General features: G+C 47.5%; 6 non-coding genes across 6 annotated transcripts; 4 read left to right on the top strand and 2 right to left on the bottom strand.

Moving 5' to 3' along the window:
• Positions 1–8,092: 8,092 nt before the first annotated feature.
• On the top strand, positions 8,093–8,165 carry TRNAV-AAC (transfer RNA valine (anticodon AAC)). The gene has a single exon. It is a non-coding gene; the product is annotated as a tRNA-Val (tRNA).
• An 846-nt stretch (positions 8,166–9,011) lies between these two features.
• Positions 9,012–9,083, top strand: TRNAE-CUC (transfer RNA glutamic acid (anticodon CUC)). Its single transcript has one exon. It is a non-coding gene; the product is annotated as a tRNA-Glu (tRNA).
• Positions 9,084–14,669: 5,586 nt separating this feature from the next.
• Positions 14,670–14,743, bottom strand: TRNAN-GUU (transfer RNA asparagine (anticodon GUU)). Its single transcript has one exon. It is a non-coding gene; the product is annotated as a tRNA-Asn (tRNA).
• A 550-nt stretch (positions 14,744–15,293) lies between these two features.
• TRNAH-GUG (transfer RNA histidin (anticodon GUG)) lies at positions 15,294–15,365 on the top strand. Its single transcript has one exon. It is a non-coding gene; the product is annotated as a tRNA-His (tRNA).
• Positions 15,366–16,493: 1,128 nt separating this feature from the next.
• TRNAE-UUC (transfer RNA glutamic acid (anticodon UUC)) lies at positions 16,494–16,565 on the top strand. The gene has a single exon. It is a non-coding gene; the product is annotated as a tRNA-Glu (tRNA).
• A 966-nt stretch (positions 16,566–17,531) lies between these two features.
• On the bottom strand, positions 17,532–17,603 carry TRNAE-UUC (transfer RNA glutamic acid (anticodon UUC)). Its single transcript has one exon. It is a non-coding gene; the product is annotated as a tRNA-Glu (tRNA).
• Between the last annotated feature and the right edge of the window lie 1,053 nt (positions 17,604–18,656).

The following is an 18,656-nucleotide window of genomic DNA, read 5'->3' as shown; positions in this document are numbered from 1 at the left end:
CAGCAAACATATGATCTTGCAAGCACATGGGTGCTTGAAATTTCTTGGATATCTTGTCACGTGAGTGATGTCCTTTCTGCATTGCTGGGAGCACATAAGACTCTCCTGTTACCTCAGATGTTAGCCTGGTGAATGCTGACCCATCCCAGTGCCAGAGGTAGATTTATACAGAGGCTCCTTTATCTCTACTCCATTCTCCACTCCATTCTCTAGAAGCTCATGTCCCTGGTTTCTGGATGGGCATTTATGATAAGCTCATTTTTTAAAATAAGCTTATAAAATTTCCAAATAATGGCCTGTTGGCTAGAGTCCTCAAACTACCTTTAATGGCAGTTTTCCTATAACTCTTCAAAGATATTCAAATAATATGGGGTTAATCCATTATGCATTTACCTGTGATGAGCAACAGTTACTGAAATACTAAATGGTCACTAACTTGCTTAATCATTGGGGCACAGCTTTGGAGGCAATTAAAATTGTTCATGCTCCGTTATTGGGTCACTGTGCATCTGTACCACTTACATTTCCCTGACCCAGAGAATAACGTCAGAGCTAGAAAAACCTTAGTCAGTCAGTTTCATTTCCTCATTTCAAAACTGCGAACATGCAGGCCCACAGACACAGTCAATCACCTGATCAAAGTTGCACAATAGCCTTGGGGGAAACAGTAGAATCCTGGACTCTCAATTCATAAAGCCTATACACGCTTTGTCAAATACATTTTGAAAATGTATATTCTTGTGATTATTCTTTTTAAAAAACAAACTTTACTTTGGAGAAGTTTTAAGTTCAAAGCAAAATTGACTGGAAAATACAAGGAGTTTCCTGTACACCCCCGTCCCCACACATGCATAGTCTCCTCCCCCACTAGCAACATGTCCAGAACACAACCTACGTCAGGTCCAGTAACATTAAGGTGTGGACGGAAAAGGGGCCACATGTTAAACCTGACAAGCTCAGGAGACTGAAAATAACCACATAGGATGCTGTGAACATAAAAATTCCTAACTAAGGTGGGCCATGGCGGGAAGTCACATCCTTGGCCTGTAGCTTCCTTGACAAAGGTCAATCTTTACCTTAAGTGAGCCTGTCTGTTGTCTTTTTGCATCTAAGATAACATAGCCTTGGAATGTCAGAGTAATCCCTTTTTCTGGACCCCACCAGGAGGCACAACCCACCTCACCAGAGCACGAAATTACAAAATCCCTCATTGTGATCTTGTTCCCCAAATACCATCTCGATATGTTGTAAAATGTTATTAACAATCCCGTACCCACCAATGTAAAAGTGTGTGTCTCTCCATTTTGCTTTTTATCCAATCCCAGAGATCCCCCATCCCCCGCTTTGCTTTCTCCCACTCCCTTAATCTACAACCAATGGATTTTATGTAACCCTCCTCCTTTGATTCTAATGTATAAAATAAGTTGCAAAACGGCCATTTTCTGGAGCATTTTCTCAATCCGTTGAGACTTTGCTTCCCGGGAATTGTTGTCAGTTTGGCTCAAATAAACTCTTACAAGCTTTCTCTTAGGCTGGATGTTGTTTTTTTGTTGTTGTTGACAAAGGTTTTCTGTACATGGGGACAGACTGCCAGCAATGAAGTTTATAGTAGTTATGGGCCATCCTTTAGCTTCCAAAGCTTCCTCCCAATACTAGATAAATTGGCCAAAAGTATTAGTTGAACGGCCAATGGATGGATGCCCAATGTTTTTGTAAAGCCATTTTCCTGTCAGCCAAGCAAGTATAGGAGCTGGTTCTAATATCAACTGAGGGTCTTCCTGAGCAACTATTTTGACTAGTAAAGAAAGGTATGTATTGAATGGTGGACCTTAGTGGATAAAGAAAATCCCTAACAGAAAAAGGAACATGAGTTTGAGCATTCTGTTAGGTTGTAAAGCAGAAATATCGCAATAATTGCCATTAAAGTAAGTCCCAGAAAAAAAGAGGACCCAGCAGAATCTTGTTCTGTGGCCTTGGGAGTAAGCTGGCTACCTTGTGTTGTTGTCTGCTTCGAGGGAAGATTTTCCCCTGGAAATCCTTAATTTTAAGTCAGCCATAGGTTGACACGGCTAAGAGTCTGGGGGCAGAGAGGAGGGACTCTCTTGAATTGATACATATGGACCCAAGGTTCAATATCCTATAATTTAACTGCTGTGTGAGAAATTAAAAGAACCTCCTAGGTCCCTTTTCATTGAAGTTCAAGTGCTGTTTTCATGGATATCTCTTCCAGAACACCCACTCTCCAGGTTCCAGTATATGGGTGTGTAGTCACACAACAGCCTAGCCAACTGTCCCCCCGTGTCTTTCCTTAAGGAAAGAAGAGTCTGTAAGACTGTGCCTTTCTGGGACTCTGTTCCATCCTTGTGTTTACACCTTATGTCTCTCTGTCTGGTCCCCAAAAGATGGTTTGCAGCCAAAGACGAGTAAGACATCTCACGGGAGATACAACCTAAGCCAGGTGGAGTCGAGTGAGGACCCCCAATGAGCTGCCTTAGAAAAATATGGGAAGGGGCCTTGCCTCCCTTTCACCCTGCCGGGGAAAAGCCATTGCTGGCTCTGGCTTTTCCCTGGCACCTGTTTGTGAGAGAAGTCATGAAGACAATAAAGATCAGTTCTCTCCACTTAATCTCAACGGAGCCGTAACAATATGAGAGACTTGACCCTGAGAGGGTACAAACCTTAATTAAGACATCATGGGACCTTGTGCTTCGGCTGTTTACAGACAAAGGGTGATTGGAATAAACATTTTTCTGCTATGATGTATGAGTCTCACAGACCGTGTAAGAAACAATGTTACTTTCTTGTATTTGTATACCTATCAATAAAAACCTTCAGTCGGCCTTATTCTGGGCTCCAGTCCTCTGAGACTGCGAGACCCCTGGCCTTCGGAGAGATTTAACTGCATTAAGTCTCTGTTCGTTTCTTTCTTAAAAACTTAACCCGGGCCGCCCCTTCTCACACCCTCACTGCCCGTGTTGCGCTGGACGCGACATGGGTGTAAAGACTTCATCAAGTGGAGGGTCTCTGAAAGCTTCTGCAATCTGTTGGATATAAGCTTTTGCATATTGCATTAGTGCGTTACAGTATCTGGTTATATTACTATTTACAAGGGCAGGATAGAGTTCTATCATCAAAGGCATGGGTTGTCCTGTGATGATTTCATAAGGTGCTCATTTATGTTTCACAAGAGGCATTGACCTCATTGTCATAAGGAATAAGAATAACGCCTTAGGCCAAGGTATTCCTGTGGTTTCAGTCAATTTTGCCAATTTTAGAATATCACTGGTATGTACAACCTTTCCTAAAGACTGAGGATGACAGTGCCATAATATTTGAATAAGCTTGTTTAGTTGTTTTATAACCTGTCCAGTAAAGTGAGTCTCTCTACCACTTGAAATTTCATTTGGGAGTCTCTACAATGGAAAACCATTTTCTAATAATTTCTTTGCTACAGTGGTGGCATCAGCTTTCTAACAAGGAAAAGCTTCTACCTATCTAGAAAATAGACATACTGTTACAGTACGTATTAATAGCCCATAGAAGGAGACAATTGAAAAAGTCTAATTGTAAATATTCAAATGGTCCAGATGGTGGGGGAGAAGACCCTGGAGTTATTTTAATGGTTTTAACCAAGTTATGTGATTGACAGTTTAAACATTGATTAGAAACCTGTTGTTCTAATTTAGAACAATCACCCTACTAATATTTTTTCATAATTTGAGTCCTTTTGTCAATTCCATGGTAGGCAGTCACATGAAGTCCTTGCAAGAGTAGTGATTTCAGGAAGCACCAGGCAGCCATTTGGGCCCTTCCAAAAGTCCTCTTTTTATGTTAAATTTGCCTCCTTGATGCAACTTTTGTTTTTCAGCATTAGATAAAAAAATATTTTGTCTATTACACAAATTGTCTTAAGCAATCTGATTTGGATCTATAGTGGACCACAAGTTGTGGAAATTCAGGAAAATGGCTTTACAAAAAGGTGTGGTATCTTAATTAGTCCAGTATCCAGCAGCTGTCTAACGACATGCGAAATGTTGGACAGAACTGTAAATAAAGTACAGGGTGGTTTTAAAGATTCAATGTTGGGGGATAACCTGCCCTGATCTCCATTCTGGCTCCTTCCAACACCTGAATTACCTGTTCCAGACCAGTAACTGACCAGTGACTCTGAGCCTGAGGCAAATTTCAGCTTCTCAGAAAACAGCTACGTAACATCTATGCCCCCTGCTGGCACAAAACAGACAACACTGCCAGGAGGTGAAATCCGAAGCCACTGGATCTGCTCTGGCACACCTACAGAAACACAGAGGATGTGGAGTGGGCCTCGCAAGTTTATCATTACCAAAGTAATGACGGATAATCTGTCTTCTTTTTGACAAGTTCAGTACTTTACAGTCTTTGCTCCACTCATCCCAACATTTAAAATAAATTTCAATCCTGACCATATTTCTGAAAAGGCAAAGTAAGTATTTTACCCTCACTTCGCAGATGGAGAAACTGAGGCACAAAGAAGTAAAGTGACGTCTCAAAAATGCAGTGGGAGGGTAGAGCACACTGGGGCTAAAACCCAAGCCTGTTGATTCCTGCTATATACATCCAACCGCTTTGCCTCTCTCAGGAACAAGATGAACTAAAACATTCTCTTCTACTCATTTCTATAACAAATAGTCAGGATATTATGGAATTCTAAGGCAGTTCAGAAAATTTTTTGGAGATCATTTTTTTCAGATCATCATTTCTTTGAACGCCTATGGGAAAAAACACCATACTAGCTAGTTACATGGAAGGATACAGAAGCAATAGGGGGTCCCAATGGAAAATCATACATATCTTCATCAGATGACATTTACTAGAATATTCACGCTAACATAATGTGTTAAGGTCAAAACTTAGAATCTACGTGAGAGCCCACCCATAGTAGAAAGGGCAAAAAAATTGTGTTATATTCCAAGAGTAGATATTATAGAGCAATGACAAATGGATAGAGCATGCTTGTCATTTGGAGCAAAGTGCTGAGGGCTACGTATCTGAGTGACTCCAACCACCCTTGAATTTGCCTTGAGATTAAATACCACTTTAGAGGTCAGCGTGAGAAGCCCTTAGGCAAGAAAGCTCTAGGTAAGTTGGCATTGAACAAGGCCTTGAGGAAGATGGAGGAGGAAAATGAGGAAATTCGTGGGCCACTCTGAGCTTCTCCAGAGCGCAGGGGCCCCAGAGGAGTAATGGAGAGGGATCATCAGTCCACTGCAGGACTGATTCCAGATAGTGACGAAGGTGAGGGGGACAGGGCTGGGCTCATCTCAGAAGATAGTTCCTTCCGTTTGTCATTGTAAATCCAAGATTAGGTCAGGGACACTTTCAGCACTTCAAGGTAGGAAATAGGGGAGTTGTCGCTTCCAGCACAACACGGGCAGTGAGGGTACGAGAAGGGGCGGCTTGGGTTAAGTTTTTAAGAAAGAAACAGAGACTTAATGCAGTTAAATCTCTCCGAAGGCCACGGGTCTCTCAGTCTCAGAGGACTGGAGCCCAGAATAAGGCCGACTGAAGGTTTTTATTGATAGACATACAAATACAAGAAATTAACATTGTTTCTTACACGGTCTGTAAAACTCATACATCATAGCAGAAAAATGTTTATTCCAATCACCCTTTGTCTGTAAACAGCCGAAGCACAAGGTCCCATGATGTCTTACCTAAGGTATGTACCCTCTCAGGGTCAAGTCTCTCATATTGTAACGGCTCCGTTGATAAGGGGAGAGAACTGATCTTTGTTGTCCTCATGACTTCTCTCACAAACAGGTGCCAGGGAAAAGCCAGAGCCAGCAACAGCTTTTCCCTGGCAGGGGGAAGGGGAGGCAAGGCCCCTTCCCATATTTTTCTAAGGCAGCTCATTGAGGGTCCCCACTCGGTTCCACCTGGCTTAGGTTGTATCTCCCGTGAGATGTCTTACTCGTCTTTGGCTGTAAAGCATCTTTTGGGGACCAGATAGAGAGACATAAGGTGTAAACACAAGGATGGAACAGAGTCCCAGAAAGGCACAGTCTCATAGACTCTTCTTTCCTTAAGACACGGGGGGACAGTAGGCTAGGCTGTTGTGTGACTACAGGGAGTCACATATGACCCCCCCTTTACAGCTGAGAAATTTGTTATATAGACAACAGTGACAGGGTTAAGAATAATTCAGGCCTTCTGAACCCAGTTGAAGGGGAAAAACTCACAATCTCCAAAAGTTACAGTGAGAAGGCTAGCCCAAGATTCGGCTATAGGACGCTGAGATCAAGTCAGCAAAGCAGGGAGGGTGTGTGTTCCCTGATCTCCCTGTCTTCTGTGGGAGCGTGGATGGGGAAAGGAAGAAAGCAGAGCTGGGCAGCAAAAAGAAGGTATGTTTAGACGCAGCCTGGAACGCATCCTGAAGGGAGTCACGTTGCTCCTCTGCACTTACTTCCAGAAGCAGCTGCAGGCAAAGACAGAGACGGTGGGAGCTCAGGGCTGAACAACTGGCATCTAGTAGGCTGTACACAGCACAAGCAAGCAAGACAGTGCCAGATCCAAATCCTGAGTTTCCCAGGTAGGGGAGGAATACTCCTCTTTAGATTCCCATGCTCTTGTGCGGGACTTGACAGCAGAAAATGCCATTTGGATCTGGAAAGAGATGCTGTTTTATATAAATGGCTTCCCAGCCCCTGCTCCAACCCCCTTTCTCTATTTATTTTTCTAACTCATCTTCTGCTCTCACAGTCCTGTTCTTTGCACTCTTCTGCCCACCTTTTTACTCTTTGTAGCTACAGTTTTAGGAGCACTTGCTACAATGAAAACAAGACAAGACAATGGCGACTTCTTCACACTGTCTCTTAAATGCAACACAGAAAACAAGATGGAATCCTTGAAAATCCATGACGGGATGGTTTGAGAACTACTGGTGGGGCCTGGGACCTACTTGACGAGAAGTACTGGCTAAGCAACTATAAGAGGACCTGTGTGCCACTACACCAGGGGTATTTCTCAGGGGAAGCTCCTGTGTTAGAGAAGCGGGTGGGGTGGGGGCAATAAGGGGATTCGGGTGGTGTGGTGGGAATCTGACCAACCACTGCCCCAAACCCACTGCCCCAAACCCAGGATGTGGGCATTGTAGAGCAGCAAATGGAGCATTAAGAGAAAACCCTGTCAAATCTCAGAATGTGACAGCCTAGATGGAAACACTGCTCTCACCCACCACCAAAGAGGGGCCGCCGTCTTATCCTTCAACTTTAAGGTGGATGCCCCAGCCCTCAGAGCTCAACTTAAGGACAGGGATCCTAGAGTACTCACTGGACCACCCAGACCCAGAGTGGGCATGCATCTCTACCTGCCCAGTGCCATTTAATAGTCACTTCTAGACTGACCACACATGTAACACTGAATTGTTAAAAGTAGAACATGGATCACTATTGTCTCCTGCAGAAATAGCTTGGCTTTTTTTCACCCAGTGATATAGCTATCTTGGAAAATCATGGGGTGAAGGAGGTTTCCTGCGGATGACTCTTCCTCTCCTGCATAACAGAAATAGGAGACAGCTAAACAATCTAACGGGAAGAGCTCAAGTGATCAGTCCTCCAGGCACACAGCTTTTGGCCCAGGCTTTGGCTATTAAGGAGGTAAGTAGTTGGCTGGAAAAGGGAAACCACACCAGATCATTTACCATGTGGAAAGGATTAAACAGTAATTGGATGCTTAACATGCAAAAAACAAACATCAATTTAAAACAGGTAAAAAGAGCAGGAAGCAGTTACCATACCTAGGGCTGAAAAATCGAAGGGAATATGCTGGAGTTGCTAGAGTCTGGAAACTTGGTCGAGAGGTCCCATGGGGCTGGAACCCAGAGAGAGCTCTGAGGATACTGTCTAGCTATTGCAGTGAGCACAGGCAATCAGAGGGGGCCCCCAGAACTAGGACTGAAACCTTTGGGTGGAGGGTCATTACCTGGCTAGTAATGGTCTGAGGGATCACCGGTGCTTCCCGGGGCGCTTTTCAGTTCAAAAAATTGGTAGCTAGAAGCGTTGTAGCAGGTCCCACAGTTTTCATGTGGATATCATTGGTCCCTTCTCCCGGCCAGGTTTCCGTAGTGTAGTGGTTATCACGTTCGCCTAACACGCGAAAGGTCCCCGGTTCGAAACCGGGCGGAAACAGCACTCTTTTCTTGAAAATTACCTTCACGTTTAACAACAAAAAAAGGAGGACAAAGGGGTGGGCTTTGGAACTTTTTTCCAGTCACAAGACACGTGGCTGGAGTTCGATTCTCACCTGAAAGCCTTGTCACCACGACGAACCAGGCCTCCCTTGTCTCCTCTAAATCACACTGGAGCGCAGGCCACAACCACTTAGTCCAACCAGGCACACTTCACGTTACCCTTAGATCAAGAACTCCACTGACCTTCTCATCTAGCGCCTCAATCTTCTCTACCTGCTGGCTGGCATTATGCCTCTGAAAACCAGCAAGTTCTTCCCGGCGAAGAGCACTTGGCTCTCCTCCATCCCAGCTAGCTTGTGGAACAGGTTGATTTGTGTGATCGAATAAAAGAAAACCAACCGAAGTCCGCATCTGGGGCTCGAGCAAAGCAGTTTCATGCTCCCCTAGTTGAGCTGGTCGGGACACCAAAAGGGAGCCCGTACACGTGACGTCAGGAGAGCCCCTTGAGCCAGGACAAAGATCAGGAAGTAGACGGACTCCGCTGACCCCCCGCTATGAGCCAAGTCCGTACCCTACTCACAAGGCAACCGAGGCCGCACACAGTGCTAAAGCTGGACTAGAACACAACCCAGCTCACTTACCTTGTAGTCTGATCTCAGAGCCCAAAGCGTCCTCCAGGACTGGGAGAGGTGAAGGGTGATGAGCCGCTGGGCAAGAAGGGCACAGCTGCATTCAGCCCCGTGCCGCTGGGAATCGCATTCAGTTCTGCTGCCCGTTTCAGAAAGCTAACCTTCACTTTCAACATTTTCCATCTAGAGATGCTAGGTGAGGTTCTTCTCGCGACTCCCTGGTGGTCTAGTGGTTAGGATTCGGCGCTCTCACCGCCGCGGCCCGGGTTCGATTCCCGGTCAGGGAATCCTGTTTTTATCTTTTTTTTTTTTTTTTTTTTTTTTCCAGGAGCTTTCCTACTGACTTCATAAACGCTGGTGGGGCGAGATCCAACGGTTCCAGGCATCATCGCCCAAGCTGAGAGAGGGGAAAGGGGATGATTTTTCCTGGCCTTTGCCTGTCTAGACTCCAGTCTAACTCCAAGCAAACACAGGCATCCTGATGTGTGGTGCGTATTCAGTTGTACCTCTCCTCAAAGTGGGAGGCCTTAACCGAGCTTCTGTTTCCAGAGTCCCATGGAGTCCAAGAGTGGGTTTAAAAAATTCTAGCTGTGGCCAAATTACTGGTTTTAGTGCTAGGAATGAGGAATAAGGGGGAAAAATAAAGATGATAAAAGGGTGAATCTCAAATGCTTTTAAACACTTTAAAGAATTCTAATAATTGACATACAGTGGCATAGAAAATTTTTATGTCATGTCATATTTCTAAAGATGACTTGTATGCACCAGACCAGTTTAATACTTTCACTCTAAAAACTATTTTTTGTTGCCTCCCAGATTTTCCAATAATGTAGAAAATATTGGTAGCATAGTATTCTGGTTTGTGTACATCTTGGACTTGTTTTCTCTTCAATATCTTAATTTTGAATTTCCTAAATTTCCTATACTGGTTTTCCCAGCCAAATAAGAAAACTTTAAGTCCAATAAACATTTTTTAATAAAATTTAAAATGATGTGTTCCAGGAAGGAATTCTGCCTCAAGAGTGCAACACAGAAATCCCGCCTGAGTTTTCAGCCTGCTGGCCTTCCCTATGGATTTCCAACTCAAGACAGCAGCAGCAACTCTTCCATGAATTTCCAGCCTGCTGTACTGCCCTACAGACTTCAGACTTCCCAGACTGTACAATCTCACGAGCCAATTCCTTAAAATAAATAGATGATAGATAAAGAGATGGTAGATAGATAGAGAGATAAACAGAAATATCTCTATGCAAACAAAATAGATTCTGTTGGTTCTGTTTCTCTCGACAAGCCTGACTAATACACCTCTTGCAATATTCTGTGCATTAATGATTAGCTTTCACTTATAAATTTGCAAGAAAATGATCTACATAAATCTAGACTATTATATAACCTATGTTCAGAGATTGTCAGAATGATACTATTTCAGTTTTAACAGAATTTTGACAGGCTCCTTCTCACAGCCATTTAGCTAAAGTGTCTTTTTCAAGGTGGTAGTGTTTTTTCCTTATTAGCAGTAACATATGAGATTATATTTATGTTTGACTGCATATAGTGTATACCATCAAAACTGATTAAATGAGTCATTTAAAAAATAAAAAATAAAAATAAATAAAATTATGTGTTCCAGCAAATAAATATACCACATAATACCTTTTAAATGGAGAATAAATCTTATAATTCTACAAATCATAGTGACAATTATTCCATTTACAATTTTTGGGTAAACATTTTTAGGAATCATGATTCCTATGTGCATTTCTCTATTATGTGTCAGCTCAATTTGCCATTTTAAGATCTAGTGTTAACTTTAAGTTCCTTGATATTAAATGGAGTTAATGTATAATCTTCACCTGGAGAATTTCTAATTAAGATAGAAATAATAAATCACTGTTTTAATTAATGCTGCCTCATATTTTTATGGATTATAGAGTGGCTGTATGTAAACAGGTTAAGGGGAGGCATGGATACCGTTAGGAGAGTCTGGTAAGCACGGCCATTATGTCACTTTAAGAAATGTGAAACAGGGAGCATTTGAGATCTTGCTCCCCAGCATATATCATCAGTTTGGCTCAAATAAACTCCTATAAAAATTCTCTCTTAAAAAAACAAAACAAAACAGAATAACAAGTGTAAAACATGCAATCACGTGCAATGTCTGCTCCAGGAAGTAAGCAGTTATCACTGGAATCACTGGAGGCCTGCTGTTTGCCTAAAGTGCTTGCATATTAAATATATATATATATTTATATATATATATATATATATCTGCCCACTGCTAGTGCCCCTAGGCCAAGGCAGGCAGGTGCACCTGGAAAGGTCACAGCACCAACCGGTTGTGCTCCCACAGTGGTGCCCCTTTGAGGCCTCCAAATGTGGATTCCACAGGGCAGGGACCTTGGGTCTGCTCATGATGCATCATCTCTCCCAGAGCAGGGCCTGCCACCTACTCAGTGCTTAATAAGTGCTCAGTGATTGAATACTTTCTAATGCAAGATCCTGGAAAGCTGAAGAGGAAGAGAATAAAGTAGGTAAGATTGGAGGCCGCCTAGAGTATGAGGAACAGAGACAGACAAAGACATACAGGATAGATTAGATAGATGATAGATTAGATAGATAGATAGATAGATAGATAGATAGATAGATAGATAGATAGATAGATAGATAGATAGATAGATAGATAGATTAGATAGATAGATAGATAGATAGATAGATAGATAGATAGATAGATAGATAGATAGATAGATAGACAGATAGACAGACAGATAGATAGACAGATAGATTGATGATAGATAGATAGAATAGAAAATGTCCAAGACCCAAATTTAGTGTGCAAAAGCCAAAGAGTTCATTTTTGTTCAAGAAATTCAACAGAAGATTCAAGGGAAGGTGAGCCAGTAACTCTGAGGAGCCAGGCCTGCCTGCAAAAGATGCATTGCCAGGTGCAGGATTCTGCTGGTTCCAATGATTTGTTTCAAATGGGATACTTTGTACAGAACCAGCCAAACACGGTCAAGGAATCATATAGAGACAGTTGTCAGCATGCCGATGCACACTTGAGTTAGGAGAAAGACCAGTCAGTAGATCGTGTCCACCCAAAGAAGGAAAAAACACAGTTAAAAAAGGAAAGGGAAAAGGAACAAATATCTGGGACCAGCTTATACACTCCCCTCCAATCCATTAGCTGCAAAATCCTGGCTTATTCTGGCCAGTCTTCTCTGGATTTGATTAAGTAAGTCACCACTGAAAGCAAGTACAATTGTTAGGAGACTTTCTAAACATCTTGGAAGTTTAGCTGCCAAACACGTGAGATAAGGTATCTATGGGTAATGTTCACATTGTCCTGTTTTACCTCAAGAGGGCTTAGTTGAGTCAGGAGGGCACCACTCCTCTTGTTAGAGTATCAGGTAGGTGTGCAGAAAATTCATTGTGCTGGTAAAAGCAATACAAAGGAATAGAATTGGCACAGCTTCTAGTGAAGTCAAACTAAGAACATACAAAGAGATGCCTGCAGCTTCTGGCAAAAATGGAATGACAGAAATCAAGTTTACCCTCCTGCCAGAACTCTCACTCTTCCCTCTCCCCTCAAAGGAAAGAAAAAGAAAAACACATGAAAGACTGGTTTCCCCGGCACTGGAAACCAGGCAACAAAGGACAGCAACCCTGAGAGATGAGAAACAAACAAGGTGAGCCCCACTGTTGGCCCAGCTTTGCTGCTTTCAGAGAGTTTCCAGGGTGGAAATGAGGAGGGGGGCCTCAGACCAACTCCTTGGACTGTAGAGGTGAAGCCGAATGTCCATGGAGAGCAAGGCAGCTGGAGTTCATGGGACAAAGATCCAGTGATGAGAGATGGACACAGAGAGAATCCAGGCACATGGCAAGTCTCTTTCAAGTATTCAGCACAGTACTGATCAACACATGTGTGTGAAGAAACTGCCTGAGGCCAAGGGAAGAAACTTCTGTAAAGATCAGAAGGTTCAGTGCCTGAAGCTCGCACAGGACAGGAAATCATACTTATTCCCACCAGCCAGACTGGACTACTCATAATTTATGGGCTACTGGGAACAACACTCAGGAAAGTCTTGCCTCAGTTGTGGGAATAATCATCCTGAGACTGATCGACCTCAAAATTCATAAAAGTAAGCTCCAAGGGAATCAAACTGTTGACAAATCACCTTAACTGTACTCCAGAACAAAACTCGAGAAGAGTTATAGGACCACCAAAATAGCCAGTACCCAAGAAGACAAACTATGACAATGTCTGGCATCCAATCAAACAATGGAAGGTAGGCAAAGAAGGAGGAAAACAACCCACAATGAGGAGAATAATCTATCTATTGAAACTGAGCTAGAACTGGAACAATGTAAAAATTAGCAGAGACGATTTTAGTACAGTTATTATGACTGTCTCATGTCCAAAGATTCATTAGAAACATGGAATCCAACTTTAGAGATGGAAACAATAATATCTGAAAATAAATTCAGCAGGTGGCATTAACCACAGGTTAGAAATTGCAGGGGAAAGATAGGGAACATAAAGCCATGAACAACTGAAAATATCCAAAATGAAACTCACAGTCCTAAAAAAATTTTTTTTTGAAATGAACATAGCATCAGTGAATGGTGGAACAACATTAAGAGGCCTAATATACGAGTAACAGGAGTCCCTGAAAAGACTTCAGAAGAAGAGACAATTTTTGAGGAAAGCATGACAGAAAAATGTCCCATCCTGACAAAAATGATAAACTCACTGATCCAAGGAGCCAAATGAATGCAATGAACGGAGCCCAAGAAACATGAAGGAAACCGCATCTAGTCAGCTCGTAATGAAGTTGCTCAAATACATTGAAAAAGAAAAAAAAAATCTCCAAACAGGCAGGGGAAAGAGATATGGCACATTCAGATAACAAAAATAAAGATCAGGACAGATTTCTCATCAGAAGCACCGCAAGTGAGAAGACAGTGGGGCAACATCTTCAGAGGACTGAAGGGGGGGAGTCAAAGAGGAATTCTATGCCTCCCCGCACCCCAACCCCCCAAAAAAGTCTTTCAAGAATGAAGGTGAATGATAACATTTACAGAGGCACAAGGAAAGACTTCATCACCTGCGGACCCCACCCTACAAGGAATGGTAGAGTCCTCCAGTAAGGACACTGATACCAGATGGAAATCTGGGTGGACACGAAGGAACGAAGGACGACAGAAGTGGTATCTGCATAGGAAACTCTAGAAGATGTTTCCCTTATTAATGAAATCTCTTTAAAAACAGGGCACAGACGAAAACACAGTCGGTAATAACGATGGGTTGTGGGGTTTATAACACAAGTAAAGTACTACTACAAAGCATGACGACAACAGCATAACGGCAGGCAGGGGAGAGATGCGAAGAGGCGCGACGTCACTTGAAGGCGGGCCGTGGTAAGTTACAGCTGTATCCTATAAAGCCCAAAGCGGTCGCTGACATAACAAAGGAAACGGAAACCGATGGAATCCTATGGAAACCTCGTTGGCAATCTAGTAAAAGCCTCGATAGAGCAATTGCTCTTCCGGCACTCTACCCTACAGAAATCGCCGTACGATTGCCCAAAGACGTGTGTGCAACAATGATGGCTACAGCACGCTTGGTAACCTTAAAATGGCAGAACCAGCTAAACTTGAAAAGTATATGGAAAGGGTTCAGTAAACACTAGTACAAATGAAGACTTCCGGATTCCCGCCCGAGATCTTTCTGTGAGGATCCTGTCTGTTGCGCACAGTGGACAACAGAAGACAGGAGGGTCGGGGTGGTGGAGGAGGCCTCTGTCTGCCTTTACGAGAGAGGATGTGCAGAAGAGAAAGATCCGCGGCGGCTCTACTTCCAAAAGTTACACACGCGTCCCTGGGTGGGCTCGAACCACCAACCTTTCGGTTAACAGCCGAACGCGCTAACCGATTGCGCCACAGAGACCACGACGACCGCACCCTCAAGCCAGCAGAGAGCAAGCGCCCAGTCACTGCCAGGCGGAGCCACTCGCCTGTTGCCCGACGGCCGTGCCCCCGGCTCCAAAGCCTGGGAAAACCCGACAGGTGGGAGTCCACGCTGCATGTTGGTCGCGTTTGAAACCCGTACTTTGGGCGATTCAGAAGGCAGAGGGGCAACCGAAAGGCCTCGCCGGGCCTTGCTCCACCCCCGCCTCAGTGCCAGGACCCCGGCAGACGCCGGTGTCCGCGGCCCCCCGGGGCCTGAGCCGAGTGGGGCCGGAAGGAAGCTGAACGGCCCGTGGGCTCCCGTGATGGCTCTTCCCGTTTGCTCCGGCTGCACCCGACCGTCTGGGGTGTTCTGTGTTATCATCACCGGTCAGAATTGACAGGAAGGGAGGGGGAAACGGAGAGCGGGCACTGAAGAGACAAGCATACGAGCACCGGCCGTTGTCCGAGAACCAGGCAGCGCGGTGATTCGAGTGGTTTTACGTCAAGTCACAGAGCGAGGCCGGGCGCGGTCTCCGAGGCTGCGGCGCGCCGTGATCGTATAGTGGTTAGTACTCTGCGTTGTGGCCGCAGCAACCTCGGTTCGAATCCGAGTCACGGCAGTGTCGCCTGTCGCACCTGGCGCTGGTTTCCCTTTTACACGAGTTCGAACCCGCCCAGGCTGCTCCTTTCCTTATCCGGTGGCCACAGGCCCAGCGCTTTCCGCTGCCCATCCCGCGCGACCACTTCAGGGGAAGGGAAGGAACCCCTACATACACCGCACCGACCTGGGGAGCGGGTCCTCCTCCACTCCGTCTCTCAGCACAAGGAAACTCAAGTACATCCTTTCTCTCCGCTGGGGATCCCAAAATGCCCGACTCCTTCGTGCCCCAACTGCCCGGCAAGGACGCTCAAGCGTTGTCATTGCTGGAAAGTGGTGCTTCTGTCTTACTCAAGTTCCGAAGGATCTCAAAGACCCGATTTTTAAAAATTTTAAAAAGTTTTCATCAGATACGCGGCGCCTCCTCCACAGACCTGGTTCAGCTGTTTCAACCTTGGCTCCTGGGAATCTGCTCGGGGGACCTTGGCGGTCCTTGGCTATCGGTCTCCTTATTCTCACCGTATCAACCTCTCTACGTAGTAGACTCTCGGGGTTTTTTTAATGCCTGCGGGCCGCTACTCACACGCCGAATGGTAGCGGTCAGGATCGCGCAACTGGAAGGATAGAGCTTTCCTCCACTAAGGTGGGGACAGTGCGGATGAGGCAGGGGGCGGGGGCGGGGTGGGGTAGGGTGGGGTGGGGTGGGGTAGGAGCCCGCCTCCAGGTCGGGGCCGCGGAGCGTCGCTGAAAGCGCGTTCCATCCCCGGCCTCTCGGTTCCCGCACGCCTCAGAATCTTTTCTGAGGTTGGAGATCCCGGGGTCTCACCCTCCGGCACCTCGTCCACTGCCCGGCGCCGGCGACCTTCCCTCTACATGCGGCCGCCTCGCAAAGGCGCGACCCCCGGGCGGTTCCGAGAGGCGGCCAGGACGGGACATCTCGCTCCAGGACATGTGGACTTGGGGGGGTTCGGGACGCTCGGTGGGCTGTCCGCGGGCTTCTTGGGGAAGAGGGCAGGGAGGGAACTCCGCCTTATGAAAAGATTCCTGGACGACGGGAGCCATTACCCACCTCCCACCCCAAAACCTCGCGGAACGCAGGGGGTAATATTTGTCGGCTCTGAATCCAGGAGCCAAGAGCCTCCCCTACGGCTCCCTGGTGGTCTAGTGGCTAGGATTCGGCGCTTTCACCGCCGCGGCCCGGGTTCGATTCCCGGTCAGGGAAGCTTTTTACGCCCAGACATCGGCCCTCCCGCAAGAATGTGCCCTCATCGCCCCACCCCACCCGAGGTGTGATGGCGCGTGCTCCCCGCACCGAGTGTTCAATCGCACAGGGGAAGGGACGCAGGGGCGGGCCGCTTCTCTGGGCTCTCCGCTCTTGCTTTTTCTCCACGCCGGCGACCCGCACGAGGGATTTCAGGGGCTCCTCCGCGTCTCGACCAGGTTTACACGGCCGTGTGGCGGTCACATCCCGGTGGGCGGCACGCGAGCCCGCGCTCCGGGGCGCCGAGCACGCGGAGCCCCGAATAACTGAGAGGGTGGCGAGTTGGTTGCGCGCCCTAGCCACCGGCGGGGCCCGCACAGGAAACGCTAAGCCTTCGGAAGAGGTGCCACGAGGGCGACCTCCGCCAGGAAGGTGACAGGGAGGCGAGAGCGGGCTGGGTTAAGTCTTCCAGGGCTGTCTTGTCCGTCTACTAAACGGTGTAGGGAGGTGACGTGAGCGGACCCAACAAAGGCACCGGGTGAAATAGGCACAAAGTGGGAAACGCCGACCGAGGGGGCACCCTCGGGCACCTCTTCCCAAGGCTTAGTTAGCGTTTCCTGTGCGGGCCCCGCCCGTGGCTAGGGCGCGCAACCAACTCGCCACCCTCTCAGTTATTCGGGGCTCCGCGTGCTCGGCGCCCCTGCGGCGGCCAGGAGCGCGGGCTCGCGTGCCGCCCACCGGGATGTGACCGCCACACGGCCGTGTAAACCTGGTCGAGACGCGGAGGAGCCCCTGAAATCCCTCGTGCGGGTCGCTGGCGTGGAGAAAAAGCAAGAGCGGTGAGCCCAGAGAAGCGGCCCGCCCCTGTGTCCCTTCCCCTGTGCGATTGAACACTCGGTGCGGGGAGCACGCGCCATCACACCTCGGGTGGGGTGGGGCGATGAGGGCACATTCTTGCGGGAGGGCCGATGTCTGGGCGTAAAAAGCTTCCCTGACCGGGAATCGAACCCGGGCCGCGGCGGTGAAAGCGCCGAATCCTAGCCACTAGACCACCAGGGAGCCGTAGGGGAGGCTCTTGGCTCCTCGATTCAGAGCCGACAAATATTACCCCCTGCGTTCCGCGAGGTTTTGGGGTGGGAGGCGGGTAATGGCTCCCGTCGTCCAGGAATCTTTTCATAAGGCGGAGTTCCCTCCCTGCCCTCTTCCCCAAGAAGCCCGCGGACAGCCCACCGAGCGTCCCGAACCCCCCCAAGTCCACAAGTCCCGGAGCGAGATGTCCCGTCCTGGCCGCCTCTCGGAACCGCCCGGGGGTCGCGCCTTTGCGAGGCGGCCGCATGTAGAGGGAAGGTCGCCGGCGCCGGGCAGTGGACGAGGTGCCGGAGGGTGAGACCCCGGGATCTCCAACCTCAGAAAAGATTCTGAGGCGTGCGGGAACCGAGAGGCCGGGGATGGAACGCGCTTTCAGCGACGCTCCGCGGCCCCGACCTGGAGGCGGGCTCCTACCCCACCCCACCCCACCCTACCCCACCCCGCCCCCGCCCCCTGCCTCATCCGCACTGTCCCCACCTTAGTGGAGGAAAGCTCTATCCTTCCAGTTGCGCGATCCTGACCGCTACCATTCGGCGTGTGAGTGGCGGCCCGCAGGCATTAAAAAAACCCCGAGAGTCTACTACGTAGAGAGGTTGATACGGTGAGAATAAGGAGACCGATAGCCAAGGACCGCCAAGGTCCCCCGAGCAGATTCCCAGGAGCCAAGGTTGAAACAGCTGAACCAGGTCTGTGGAGGAGGCGCCGCGTATCTGATGAAAACTTTTTTAAATTTTTAAAAATCGGGTCTTTGAGATCCTTCGGAACTTGAGTAAGACAGAAGCACCACTTTCCAGCAATGACAACGCATGAGCGTCCTTGCCGGGCAGTTGGGGCACGAAGGAGTCGGGCATTTTGGGGTCCCCAGCGGAGAGAAAGGATGTACTTGAGTTTCCTTGTGCTGAGAGACGGAGTGGAGGAGGACCCGCTCCCCAGGTCGGTGCGGTGTATGTAGGGGTTCCTTCCCTTCCCCTGAAGTGGTCGCGCGGGATGGGCAGCGGAAAGCGCTGGGCCTGTGGCCACCGG

This window comes from Rhinolophus ferrumequinum, chromosome 22, assembly GCF_004115265.2.
Source record: "Rhinolophus ferrumequinum isolate MPI-CBG mRhiFer1 chromosome 22, mRhiFer1_v1.p, whole genome shotgun sequence".
Classification (NCBI taxonomy): domain Eukaryota; kingdom Metazoa; phylum Chordata; class Mammalia; order Chiroptera; family Rhinolophidae; genus Rhinolophus; species Rhinolophus ferrumequinum.
Note: the sequence above shows the minus strand (reverse complement) of the source record. Positions and strands in the feature narration are given on the sequence as shown.